This window comes from Theobroma cacao, chromosome 2 (assembly GCF_000208745.1).
Source record: "Theobroma cacao cultivar B97-61/B2 chromosome 2, Criollo_cocoa_genome_V2, whole genome shotgun sequence".
Lineage (NCBI taxonomy): Eukaryota > Viridiplantae > Streptophyta > Magnoliopsida > Malvales > Malvaceae > Theobroma > Theobroma cacao.
Genome location: NC_030851.1, coordinates 32,692,462 through 32,705,714, shown reverse-complemented (window position 1 = coordinate 32,705,714; position 13,253 = coordinate 32,692,462).

The following is a 13,253-nucleotide window of genomic DNA, read 5'->3' as shown; positions in this document are numbered from 1 at the left end:
TGCTCCCCTAGAGAGCTCGATCTGGGTTCTCTCTTTTTTAAAAAAAAAATTAATAAAAAACTAATAAATTATATAATAGTAATTTTTAAAATTAATAAATGATAAATTTATCTTTTTAATATTGTTATGTCATTCGAAAATATCAACAATTGATTAACGGTTGGATTTATGTGTCCAGTAGAAGATATTTTTTTTAAAACGGATTATTCATTTTAAAAACTAATACACTTCAGTATAATTTTAATTAAAATTTTGGAGGATGAGGGTATTTTACCCAAAAAAATAAAATGTTCTTCTCTTACGAAAACAACTTCTTCAAAATAATTCCATTTATCAAAAATTATTTTTCAATATTTTTAATTGATTTTTAATAAAAAATTTTGATGAACTGTTGAGGTTGGAAATCGATCGAAAAAGAATATGACCTCTGTTTATTGAGTTTAGCAAATCATTTTCATCCACTTCTCTCAAAACGAATACTCGAAAAGGCTTTTTTCCACCACATATAGATTTTTTTAATTTGATGTCCATTTTTTTTAAGAATCATGTTGATGAGGGAAAATTTTCTTTTGACCAGTTTCCCATCCTGAAAACATCAAGGGCGAACTTCCTTAACATATGCTCGCACCATTCATTTTTTGTACAACTGATTATGACAAAGTGTCGTAAATCTCTTTTCCTCGATAAAATTTAGCTACTAGTAGCGAGCATAGATCCACTCTACTTTTTCTAATTCAACTTCTTTTAAAACTCTCAAAGAAGTAATTTCCACTTTAATGGGTATTACTGCTTTCATTCCATATATTAGTGAAAATGAAGTGATTCTTGTGGATGAGCATACAAATGCTTGCTAAAAATATAAGGCAAATGACAACTTTTCATGTCAATCTTTATACGCATTTATCATGATCCAAACTTGAGGGTCATGACCGACGTGAGGATCTAGCAAGAAAAGCTCGCGAGACCCAAGCAAGTTTTAGAAAATCGGATATTGGATCAACAATTAGTAGGTAACAAAATTTATTTAAATAACCAGTATGAAGTTTAATAACATATTTGCACCTTAGCACTTATTTTCGAATTTGAAAAACATAATTTGATTTATAACAGACTTATTTCATAAATATATATTCCAAATATTTATTTACATTCATTGCACATGGGCACGTAAGTCAACATGCTCTTGCTTAACTAAAAACAAAAATGTTTACACGTTCCATAAACCAAATGGCCACTTCGTGGCCAACAAAATAGGCCCAAGCCCTTATCAAACAACTATACAACACACACGTAACATAGTTGCCATCAAACCAGAAATAGATTTAGACCTGGACTAGCGAAGTGGATGTAATAGAGCGAAATTGCCTACCGGATGCCAAGTCAATCTACAGAACGGACGTTAGCTACTTGCTCCCCACAATGCTAATTATTTGCAAATGGCAAAAATTAATTGGGATAAATTTCACAGACTCAGTGAGTAGGCACAAAAGGAAACCAGTGTGGATACTAGAAGGGATTTAATGTAAAACTTAATCAGAAATGAATAGTTGTATTTATACATATGTAACGCAAACTAGATATGTAAATTAAGGCATAATAATTTAAATAAAATACCAAATGAGGGTTGATTTACAAGCCCATAGAATAGCCCAAATTTACCAACGTAGAGGTCTATTTCCCCAAAAAACATGACTTAAGAACATGCGTTGCATGTGCATATTTATATAAATTAGATTTAAACTTCCAAGCTTATTTAAGTCAGATATAATATCAATAAGGACTGACGTAAAAGCCCATTTAATTATTCAACGTTTCAGGAATAAGGGTCCAAAATCGACCTTAGCTAAATTGAGGGTCGATTCCCCCATTAAACAAAATCTACCTAAAGACGTACAGAACTGAGGATCAACCTCCCAAGTGTTAAGGTTCGATTCGGATTGCTTATAGAATGTTAACTTGGTTTTTGGATGAGTTAAGAATCGACTTATCTATAGTTAGGGTCGATCTTTAGTTTACAACAGATTGTACTCTAGCTTTCTAGTGAAGGGAGGATCAACCTATTTGATTTTGGGGGTCGATCCTCAAGTTATAGAATGCCCCATTTAAGGCTGACAGAAGCTGAATTATCATGTATAAGGCTCAATATATATAAGAGCTTTCCACTAGAACTCTTCCAAAACTAAAAGCTTTCTAACTCAATAACCTGAAAAAGATCAACTTCATAGTTGATCACTCAAAATTATAGGGTGTATGTTGAATGTCATGAGCTAACCTTGTATAAAGCTATGACAAGGTAGAACTGCTAAAGAGATTAAGTCTTTTGTACCTTCAGGGGAGATGTTTCCTTTTTAAACATTGTAATGGCATTTGGTGACATATTTAGAAATGCTAGTTAAGTCTTTAGGGGGTAGTATTATCTTCATGTAACATTGTTGGAATTTCTTTTTTGGTTCACAAGCCACAAGTTTCTCGAATATATTGAGTTACAGATCTTAACCAGACACATTTACGACTTGTCTAATGAATTGTTAAAATTTTTACAGGGTTAGAAGAAGTAGCAACTATAGTTTGTTTTACAAAATGTAATGAAATAGTCATACCTCTACATATGAAGAAGTAAAATGTCTAGGATCAAGCCTTGTGTGGATCAAATAAATATTCTGCATCTACTTAACTAATTAAATTTGATTTTGATACATTTGAGTAATATAAACCTATACCCATTATTCCTCAGAGATATTGAAATATATATTTAATTCCATTCTAATGCCTTTGAGTTGGAAAAGAATTATATCTTACTAACAAATTTACAACAAATAATATGTCAAGTCATGTGTTGGTAGCAAGATACATTGTGCTTAAATGGCATTAAGATATGATACTTTAGGATTAAGAAATTCTTCATCATCTTCATGAGGTTGGAAAAGGTTTTTTTTTTCACATTTAGTGACCTTACAACCATTGGTGAACTCAATGGATGTGCTTTGTCCATATAAAATCGTTTTATTACTTTTGCTATATAATTTTTTGATGGACAAAAACTCTATTTGTCAAGTATTCAACTTGAAGACCCAAACAAAACTTTGTTTTTCCAAGGTTTTTCATCTCAAATTCTTCTTTTAAGTAATCCACGGCTTTTGATAACTTTTCATGAGTTCCAATAATATTCAAGTTATCAGCAATTATAAAAAATTCATATCCAAATCTCTTTATAAAAACATATGAGCATTTGGGATCATTTTTATAACATTCTTTTAATAAATATTCATCGAGACAATTATACTACAAGCGTCCAGAATGCTTTAATCTAAATAAAGATTTATTTAATTTGATCGAATAAATTTTTTAGAAATTCAAATTTTATACTTTAGGCAACTTAAATCCTTTAGGGATTTTCATATAGATATCGTTATCAAATGAGCCGTATAAAAAGGTTGTAATTACATTCATCAGAAGCATTTCAATTTTCCTATTTATTACCAGACTAGTTAATATAGAATTGTTGCATCCATCAAAGAGAATATATCTTTTAATACTCAATACCAGATCTTTGAGTAAAACCTTGTGCAACAACTCGTGCTTTATATCTAATTATCTCATTTTTCTCATTTCATATTCACACAGATACCCATTTATATCCCACTGGTTTTACACCATTTGGTGTACGGACTACAAGTCCAAAAACTTCATATTTTGTAAGTGAATTCAACTCCACCTTGATTGCATATTTCCACATTGGCCAATTATTTCTATTTCTACATTTTCAATATACATAAGTTTATGATCTTCATTTTCTTTCATAATATTGAGCACTATATTATATACAAATTATTGTCGACTTTTATTTAATTATGGTTTCATTTTATCTTGTTATGACACAATTTGTTGAGACCTGTTATTTACATTGATTTCAAGTACTTGAATTTCTTTTGGAATTATGTTAAAGGTCTCTTTTGGAGTTTTTGTTTTCTTTTTTTGACCATATTGAATATTTGCTCTTTCTTTTTTGAGGATTTTTATCTTTGAAACTGATTGGTCTTCCACGCTTTTGGCATGTCTTAGACTCATTAGCAATAGTAGATTGTCTTACATCAATTCTAATTGGAGCATTTATAGTTAATATATAAGATTTAGTTAATCTCTTTAGGTCAGTAAATGTGTTTAACAACTAATTTGCTATATTTTTCAAAGGAATTATCTTTTGAACTTCTTGTTCACATTGATTTGTGTGATGATCAAAAATAGATAAAGATAATGCATTTCAAGATATTTCCTTTTCCAATTACTTATTTTCCCCCTTAATGTTGAAAAAATTATTTAATTAAAATGATAATCGACACACCTTACTGTGAACAAATCCCTCGTTAAGGATTCTAGATATTTAATTATAGATAAAGATTCATATCCAATATATATTCTTAACTTTGTTTGAAGACCCATCTTTGTGCGTTATGGTGCAACAATTGAAACATATATCGTACATCCAAAAATTATGAGATAAGAAATATTTGGTTTTTTACCACAAACCAATTGCATAAGGGAGAATTTTGTAACTCGTTGGCCTGATGTGTACAAGTGCTACTGCATCCAAAATGGCATGCCCCCAAATAGAAATTAAGAGTTTAGATTTCATAAACAATGGTCTTACAATCAATTGGAAGTGTTTAATAAATGATTTTGTTAGACCGTTTTATGTATAAACATGAGCAATCGGTTGTTTAATAGTTATTCAAACCAATATACAATATTCATTAAAAGCTTGAGATATAAATTCACCAACATTATAAAGACGAATAGTCTTAATTACATAATCAGGAAAATGTGCTTGTAATCGAATGATTGCAAATGCCAAATTGTAAGTCGATAACAAGCACACGTGTAACCATCTAGTCGATACATCGATTAAAACTGTAAAATATCTAAATGATCCACATGGTGCATGTATAAATCTGCATATATCACCCTGAATATGTTTAAAAAATGTAAGGGATTCAATCGCAACTTTGGTTAGTGATGGCCTTATAATTAATTTACCTTCAGAACAAGCGGCACATGAAAATTTATTAGACTGAAAACTCTTATAGTGTTTCAATGGATGATTACATTAATTTTGAATAATTTTAACACCATTATTGATCCAAGATGGCCCAACTAATCATGCCAAACATCAAAATCATTATTAAACTTCTGGTTTACTATGAGTTTTAATCATTTTAATATTTGTGTAGTATAATCTAGAGAAAAAAAAACGAGTAATTGCTTTTTTCTCAACATAATATAGAGAGGTATTAAGTCTCTCTTTCATTCATTGTCTCAATATGATATCTATTCAAATAAATATCTTTAAAACTTAATAAACTTCTTTGAGATTTAGTAGAAATAATACATCTTCTATTATAAACTTTATTCCTCTGGGTAATAAAATATTGGCTCTTTCGAAACCTTCAATTAATCTTGTATTACTAGATATTGTATTGACATTAGTTTCTTCTATTATCAAGTCAGAAAAATATTTCCTATATTTAAATATAGTGTGCATTGTAGCAATATTTGCTATACATATACTTGTATCATTGATCTTGGATCTAATAAGATGAATATCAATATTTTTTTAATAAGATAAAATATATAGTAAAAAACTTACAAGTTGACATAAGAGAACATTAAATATATAATTTACTAATTAAATCACATAAAATAAAAACATATAATTTAAATATAATAATTAAAAACATGTAAAAATATCCTCATATAAAGTTATACTAAAACATATCAACAAACTATTAAAAAAATTTCTTTCTTGGATATTTTCATTACTAATCAAATGATCAATTACTCTTTCAGGATGGACAAGAAAATCTGTGACATCTTGATGTGTTATATCTACTTGGTTATAGTTAAATTTATCTTGAATAAAATTTACTTCGATATTTTTTCTTTTAACATTTAGTGATGCTTGATAAAATTCAACGTTTTTTTCTTTAAGCATTCAGTGATGTTTGATAAAGTTCAACAAAATATTTCTACGTATAATAAGTACGTGACCAATGACTTTTTATTTTCATATCACAACGATGACAAGACATTTTCTATATTCTTGTTATTCTGTCGATTTTGTCTTTTCATTATTCATCCACTTTTGGTGGGTTAAAAGTATTCATTCACTATTGATGAGTTATTCACTTTTGGTGTGTTGATAAAGTTATCCATTCACTTCTAGTAGGTAAAGTTATCCTTAGAAGTAGAATAGTGATTAATGTAAATTATTAAATTATTATGGCGATCTCTTTCATATCCATGACCATAAAAGTGAGTTAACTTTTATGTAAGAGACTTTTTATAAGAGTTGACTAAGTATTCATACTGCGACCTATGTTTTTACTCATATCCAAGTATTTACTATTCGAATTACATTTGTGTAAAGAAGATTAGTTCGGATATCTAACTGATTTTTTTAATATTTTTTCACCTTTAGAAGGGATTTTCGAGTATACATAAATTGTTATAAAATTGTTATACTAAATTACATAAATTGTTATATTTATTCATAGCATTTAACTATCTTCTTTAAAATTTTTAACATTTCTTTTATAATAAATACTTGACAACTATTTGATATCGAGCAATTATTGGTATCATATTTTATGTTGACTTATTAAGATATTGTTTTCTTTTGTGATATTTTCTCAACATATTAAAAGATGCTATCATTTGTATCTTTAGGAGTATCGCTGCCCTGTTTGGGATTATAAATTTGAAGTTGGCAATCCATTATGATTAGAAAATGACATGTGGGACTTGTGTTCAATTTACTTTTGAAAAGTGTTTATACTTAATGTTATTTGATGCCCTTCTCATAATATCTGTCATCTAATTGGCTTCAAGTTATAAATTTATAAAAAGCTTAAACCTTCTATTTTTACTATTTTCATAATGGTAAGTAGCACGGTAACAACATTTACTTCATTAATAATTCTAAGAAACCATATTCCTGCATCAAAGGTCGAGACTAAGTATACAAGTTGGATAACCTTTAGTCAAGGAACATGTCTACTCCCGATGATCATCTTAAATCATCAAACTTTAATTTGTATCATTCGAGTCATCAAACTATCTAATTGTTGTAAATTTGATCGCTCTCTTAAATTTAAGAGATGAAATGCTAATATGGCAGCAACATTAGCATCTTTGTCAGTTTACTATGTCCTACTAACCACTTATTTTCTATTTTTATGCTTTTATCCTTTCTTTCAATTTTTCCTTTTATTTTCTTTTACAATATTCACCATTTCTATCTCTTTGATATCGCTCCCTCTCCATTGCTCGAAGCTCTTACTACTATGCCACTTTCTCTCTTAATTGTAAGTCTCTCTGCCATCCTTATTGACACTTTTATTATCGCAAATGCCCTTCCCCTCCTTTTGATGCAAGGGAGTTATTTCCTTTCCCTTCCTTCATATTTGTTTTTACTCTTTTTCAAACATTTACTATACAAATTACATTTTCTATTCAAAGTGGTGTTGCTTGGCATTGAATATGATATTTAAACCTATTTTGATACTCATTCATAATGTTTAACTATTTTCTTTAAAATTTTTAACATTTCTTTCATAATAAATGTTTGACAGCTATTTGATATCGAACAATTATTGGTATCATATGTGATGTTGACATATTAAGATTTTGCTTTCTTTTGTGATATTTTCTCAACATATTGAAAGATGTTATCTTTTGTATCTTTAGGAGTATCACTACTCTATTTGCGATTATAAATTAAAAGTTGGCAATCCATTATGGTCTCAAAAAGACATGTGCGACTTGTTTTCAATTTACTTTTGAAAAGTATTTATAGTTAGTGTTATCTGATTCCATTATCATAATATCTGTCATCCAATTGGCTTTAAGTTATAAATTTATAAAAACCTTAAATCTTCCATTTCTACTATTTCCATATTGGTAAGTTGCATGATAATAGCATTTTACTGCATTAATAACTATAAGAAACCACCTTTATGCATCGAAGGTAGAGACTAAGTATACATATTGGATAACCTTTAGTTAAGGAACATGTCTACTCGCAATGATCATTTTGAGTCATCAAACTTCAATTTGTACCATTTGAGTCACTAAACTATCTAATTGTTTTAAATTTGATTACTCTGTTAAAGTTGAAAGACAAAATGTTGATGTGGCAACGACATTAGAATCCTTGTCAGCTTCTTATGTCCTACTAACCATTTAGTTTCTATTTTTTTTCTTTTATCCTTTCTTTTAATTTTTCCTTTTATTTCTTTTGCAAAATTCACCGTTTCTATCTCTTTGATGTTCGTCTCTCTCCATTGCTCGAAGTATCACTATTGTTGCATTTAAATGTCATGCGTCCATATAGTATGCAACTTTGCTAATTATTTGTGAATAATTAACAAATATTTAATTAATTAATGTTGAATATTGTTATGATATTTCTTAATTGAATAATTGAAAAATGTTTAGGATAGGATATAAATTTAAATTTAATTTGATTAAATTTAAATAAGGATTATCTATGTAATAGTCCATTATATTTAAATATCATTTGTTTAAATTTAAATAAGGATTAATTACATTTAAATTTAATTTATTTAAACTGAAAAGAAATATCATATCTCTACATCCCTAACACGTTATAAATCGTGAACAGACATACTAATTTTTTCACACAACTAAGAGTAAACATGAGTTGTTCTGTAAGTCAGAAAAACTAAAAACTGTTTGTTACAATCATATTAAGGTTGATTTTTAGGGAATGAAAACACTAAAGAGATAGCAAACCACTTATTTAATTTGTTACAATCAGAAATTAAAGACCAACCATCGAAATCCTTGTAAAGCTTGGAGATGATGAAAACAAAATAATATCAAAACTTGAGAGATTAGATAATTGTGCTAATAACTTATGAAATATAACTTGAAAGAACAACTATAAAAGAAATATAAGACAAAGTATTTAAAGAGAGAAAAAATATTTAAAGAGTGTAAAAAGATCTTATTCAAGTGTGTAGTTACAAATAAAGTGAGAAGCCTATTTAGAGGCAAATAACCCTTTATCTACATAGAATTAGAAAATGATGCCAATACTAAGCGTAATATGAATAGATTAAATACCCACACTCTATCAAATTTACTGGTAAACAAACTTGAGAGTGTTAGTCTGCAAGAGGCTTGTTTGACAACAAAGTCTCTAAACTTACAAGTAAATTAACTTGACAATAAAGGCTGCATTTGGTGCCTTACATCGTAAAGAATGTAATTTTTGGTAAAATAACATTACAACATTTAGTATATTAAGAAAAGTGTTATTAAAATGCTGAGAAGATAATATTGTAGCTTTTGCTTTGCAAGCACTTTATTAGTAATGTAATATTAATTTTCATAATTACCCTTATGTATTGAAATGAAAATTTAATATAGTTGTATGTTTTTTATTGTAAATTTTTATATGATATCATCTTTTAAATAAAATTTTCAACAAATAACCAAGCATTGAGCAAATCCATATTAATATTAATTAGAAAATAACTTTTTATTTGTTATCAATTTTGAAAATTTTAAAATATATTGTTATTATTATTATCTTTTTAGGTTTAAATCTATTTTTTATTTTATGAATTTTTTGATCTTTTATAATTTCTTAAAAATAAAAATTATTTTTATTTTTTATCGTTCTAAAATGTTTTTAATATTTAAAATTATTTTTGGTTTTTTGAATTTTTTTAGAATTTCTAAAAATTAAAGAAATTATTTTATGTTTTTCAAAGTTTATAGATTCTTTTTGTCAAAAATTTAAAAATATTTCTAATTTTTTAAAGTGATAGAAATTAAGTTTTAGGATTTTATTAATTGAAGAAGGACAAAATGTCAAATCAAGCTTGAAAACATTGTAGAATAAGTTATAATCTGAAATTGCATTGGTTTTTTCATACAATTGCATTACATCCACTGACTATAATGTGATTGCATTGCAATATTATATTATGTTAGTTTGTTTAAAAACAAACGTTGCAATGAAATTTAAATGAACACATTATAGAAAGTATGGGTGAACATCTTTGCTACCAAATACCCTAGGTATCATATAAAACTTTGAAAGTTGTGGCCTTAGTTGAATGATAACTCTATAATATAGAGTTATTTGAGCTTAATTTTAATAATAATTTAGCTTAGTTCTTGTAGTAATGCATAAAAATTAGTAGATTTTATTTAATTATTTTAAATTTGTTATTTTAGGTGAGTCAATCTAATCACAGTTAATTTTATGCTTAAATTAGTGTTAATATGGTTAAGATAGGTTGTTATTGATTTATTTGTGCTTTTGTAAGTGTTTGAAAGAAGAATTTTAATGGAAGAAGGAGAGTAATTTTGAGGAGTAGACTTACACTACATATATTTCGGTATTTTGGTCATAATTTTCTGTGCAAAGCTCCAAATGAAGTGATTCTTAAACCATTGGAAAAACAAGAGAAAAATCTACAACTTTTATGTTTACCACTTCACTCAGTTTAGCATGAAATATGGTCAAAAATCTTATCAAAGTTGACATACTGCAGTAGTCCTAAAGCAATTACAATTTCTGTTAATTAATTGGGCAAGGCTGCGACTTACATAGTTTGTCATGACCCGGAACTCCCATCGGGCCTGTGACAACCGCCGCGATGTCAGGATAGGCACTCATTACCTTGAATGCCGATCAGAATCCCACAAGGCTTAGTATCAGCTTCCGTATCTCCCCGTTGAGCGACAGTTATTAAATCTCGCATTTCAAGAAATCATAAGTCGTTTCCAAATCAAAACAATAAAATATTATTTTTTGGTTCACAGGGGCATTTTCGTCATTTTTCTTTGAAAATACCGAAACCCGCCAAAAACATGGTGTAAAAGCTAAATATGTTCATACATACTTTAAATCAGATAACTAAAGTATAAAATTACTTTTACAGTGACACGTGGATTCCCAACTAACCAAGAAGGTGTAGGGCTACGAACCTCTACTTTGTAGGATGCAACTCCGAGATTAATTCTCGTCTTAATTAACTATTAATAAACTATCCTGAGCCTGAAAAAAATGGATAGGAAGAGGGGTGAGATTATATAATCTCAGTGAGTTAATAATTACCATCAAAAGCATCTAAAGCCGAGTAGATGAAGACAATATAAAAACGTTATATTTCAATAATGTTCATAACGCAAAATTTGTTTCAATCTATACCAACAATTTCTTTTCATCAAAATTTCCCTGGCTTATGAGTTTCTTAAACTTGGCCTCTGTCAAAATCATTCTCACGCGTACCTTTGTCAAGGTATCCCACTAAGACCGCCAAGGCTGTTAAAAAGTCCCATACCCATAAACATGTTTTCGCATCTGACACACAGCCGTTCCTTAGCGTTGGCTGAGTCTAACTCTCATGTGGTGGCCCGAACGTGAGGTGCACTCAAATCTTATCTCAAGAGATACTTCATTCAACATCTCCCCCAGGAGGTAAATATATAATTGGGTTACCGTGTCCCTCTCATAGGTAGTCCACGGAAACCCCCATCACTGCCGTGACCGTTTAATATACCACCAGACCCATAAAATTTTTAGTAGCATAATATGACGAATAAAATGTAATCCAGTCTACCGAGACTAATCCAGAACTGTTCATATATTTCATGCCAACCCCAAAAATTTAGCCATCATGCTACCATAGTGTCATAAGCCACAATTTCAATAACATATAAAATCATAAATTCAACACAATCTCCATATACTCAATTTTTCCAAAACAATATTTGATTTTCAAAACGAGTATAAATCTCATTTTTATTAAAAAAATATTTTAATTAGAAAACATAATATTTTATAATTTAAACTCACCATTTAATAAAAACATCAAACAAGCATAGTTACTCTAGATATTTAAGACGATAAATTGTCCACTCACAATTCTAGGAGTTGATGTACTCCTAATCCCAATCTTCAAGCACAATCTCTGTACTTTTACCAGTGTAATTTGCTCACCACCTATCCACAATGTACAATACATAATTCACCACATTAATGCTTGACCATTATAAAATCAATTCAGGCTCGGTGTATATGCATGATATGATATGTAACTTATCCGACTATCGCTTAAATGCGATGCTGACCTAATTCAGCTTATTACCCGATTAAATGACAATTGTGTCCGATTTAGCTCAAAATTGCTCCATTTCATTTCTAATATTTCAATTCTCTAAATACAATTCCAATAATACCAATTTCAGCATCAAAACCCTCTCATTTCTTCATGGAAAAATTCGACCATTATAGTGCACTAACACCGTGATTTTTCCTACTTAATTTTCTAACCATTATTCATCATTTTCTAAGCCATTTCTCTTGAATAATAACAATCCATCACCCACACACATCATAGAAGATTCGGCCAATGAAGATTCATGGGGAAAATGGATTCTTTTTTTGTTGTTTTGTTTCTAAACATGCTTAACTAACTAAAAACACTAACATATCCTAAAATCAAATCAATCCAATATCTTTCTCTCTCCTTACCCATTTTGACCAGCCATGAATTCATCATGAAAACATGTAATTTAAGCATGAAAAATAAGGAGAAATGCTTAAGGAAAATAGGTTTCAAGCTTAAGTTGAAAAATCCTACATTTTTCACTTGTTTTCCTTGATTTTTCACACTTTTTCTCTTGAAATTCTTCACCTAGGGTTTGCTCTTCCTTTCTTTCCCTCTCTTCCTTGCTTGGCCGAATATTTGGAGAGATAATGGGCTGATTTATACTGATTTTTAAGTTAAATAATAAAATATCCTGAGCTTGACACTTGTCATTTTCTTATTGGTACAAATTTTAAATATTTGACTTTTAATTCTTTAATTCTCCACCACACATTTCTCAAGGGTCAAAAATGATGATGGGTGAAGACCTTGTGCTGGAAAAATGCTCTGGGGGTGCAAAATTATAGATTTGCCCCAGGGGTGGTAAAATTACTATTTCACCCATGTACTCCAATTTATATCGAAATTAAAATTTTTCACTTCTAAACCTCAAATCATACTCCAATAAGTCAAATGGGGCCAAAAAATCTTTTCTAAAATTTCCATTTTGTCCCCAGGTGGCAAATGACCATTTTGCCCATTGATAGTGAAAATTTCGATTTGACTCCAAATTGATCCTCGAATGCTGAATCACCATTTTGAGTCATCCCTAGATTGTGAAACTCT